We start from the raw sequence: 2,356 nt of genomic DNA, 5'->3' as shown, positions 1-2,356 counted from the left end.
TCTAATTTCAATTTGTGTAGAATAACTAATTATAATAAAAATTGTACAAAAATATTAATTGACTTAAATTTAAAGTATTCATAAAATCAATTTAATCATGCTCGATAGATTATTTTCTAAAAATAAAGAACTCAATTTAAATTATAATTTATTTATAATAGAATTTATTTAAATTAAATTATACAATTCTTATTTATTTTTCAATTACTAAAATTATAATTTCAATTATATCAAATATCCAATTAAGATTATATAAAACTCCTAATTAGTTTAAATTCCAATTATCATAAAACTTTATTTAATTACCTTTAGTAAAATAATTTTCTTAAAATAAAATTATCAACAAATAAAATAAATCACAAATAACTAATTATTTGATTTTCAAAAACTAGGGTTGTTACACCTCACATCTCAACACAAGCGGGACGAACCACCGTCCTTACACCGCCGCCGCTACCTCAACAGGCGGGATCCAACCGCCGTTCCTGCCGGGCGCATTGCGTCTCATAATCTCCGTACAAATCAATACTTTAGTGGTTTTCAGAAAATATTTTCAGTGTACATGAATCCATCTTCTCATTCAGAGTCCTCGACTCATCTCAACCACTATCAATTCATATTTCAGTTTCCAGACATCAACAGTTCATCATTCCTCATCTCATATATCAATCATCCTTCACATAACGTCGAACCATCCTCAGTACACTCGAAACCTAATCCTCCGTTTTCTAATTTTTCCAAATAATATCATTTAAAACCCTTAGATTCTTTCCCATGTTTTAAATATCCAAAACTAGGCCCAAGAGTCCTAAAATGGTGTTAGAGAAGCTTACAACCTTGTTGGGAAGGTAAAATAGTTGAAAACAAAGAAAAATTTGAAAAACAGGGCGTGTGCGGCGGCATAGGGGTGTGCGCGCACACGCTCTGGAGAGTTTTAAAATGTGTGCATACGCACAAGGTGTGCGTCCGCACAGGTGTCAAAATTTATAAAGTTTGTTCACTCGCACAACCTGTGCCAGTGCCCCCAACAGACTGGCCTCCCCAACGTGTGCGTACGCACAGGTGTGTGCGGACGCACAGGTGTGTGCGGACGTACAGGTTGCAATTCATCCTTAGATATGTGCGCGCACAAGCTGTGCTAGCGCTGTAAACAGAACGCATTTCCCTGCCTGTGCGTACGCACAAATCAAAACTTTCGCAGGGTTGTGCATCCGCACAAGGCTGTGCGTGCGCACATATGAGAAATCATAAAATTCTGCAACTTAGCAGAATTTCAGATTTTCGACACCAACTTTGAATGATCATAACTTCCTCTACAAAATTTCAAATTTTACAAACTTTATATCAAATTAAAAGGTTTTCAAAGATCTTTAATCCCAAGCAAATCTCATCAAAGTTTAAAAATTGAGGCAAAAGTTATGATCAAGCAAAGTTCACCAATCACTTTTACCAAAAGTTCTCAAATGACCAATTTTTCCAACTTTCATATCTCAAATCAACCAAAACAATACCAAACCATTCCAAACTCCCTTTTTCCTCAAAATTTATCTTTTGGATCATATCACACCAATCATACCACAATTTCCTTCACATCTCATTATTTCCAACCTCAATTGTCACATATACAACATATCCACCAATCATCATTATCTCACCACCAATTCTCATCATCAACTCAACCATTCTTCCTATTCATAATTAACAATACTCAATTATCTAAATCCATTATATTTCAAATTCATCATTTAATCACAACAACACATTAATTCATTATACCTCATCAATACAAACAATCATCAACAACATACAATTCAAAACCTATCCTCTGGGTCACTAGCCTAAGTGTCCATGAATATTATATACTATATAGAGGAAACCAAAACCATACCTTGGCCGATCCCCTATATGTCCACAACTCAAAATTGAGCACCAAATGAGCTTTCAACCAAAATCCAAGCACCAATGCAACTCCAACAAGCACCAACAAGCTCCAAACTCACAATAATCAAGCTATATATATATAATTCACCACAAATTAACCTAGGGCTCAACATAAATCAAAATCCCATAAGAGTTCAAAGTCTTTTACCTTGTTCAACAGTTTTGGTAGCCAAAATCCAATGCTAAGCAAGGATTAGAGCGAACCTAAACACCCAAAAATTACAAATCTTACTTAATCACAAACCCTAAAATTCAAAATTTTGGAGAGAATAATAGAAAAGATTTCGTGGTTATCTCTCCAATTTCTTGTATGAGTTTTGTAGAGTTCTTCACAAGGAACGCGTAGCCGCAAACGGTGCGGCGATTGGAGCTTTGTAGCTCAAGATATGAGCTAGAGAAGAAGAGGGTGAATAGT

The sequence above is a fragment of the Arachis ipaensis genome, chromosome B08 (assembly GCF_000816755.2).
Source record: "Arachis ipaensis cultivar K30076 chromosome B08, Araip1.1, whole genome shotgun sequence".
NCBI classification, from domain to species: domain Eukaryota; kingdom Viridiplantae; phylum Streptophyta; class Magnoliopsida; order Fabales; family Fabaceae; genus Arachis; species Arachis ipaensis.
This window is presented reverse-complemented; position numbering follows the sequence as displayed.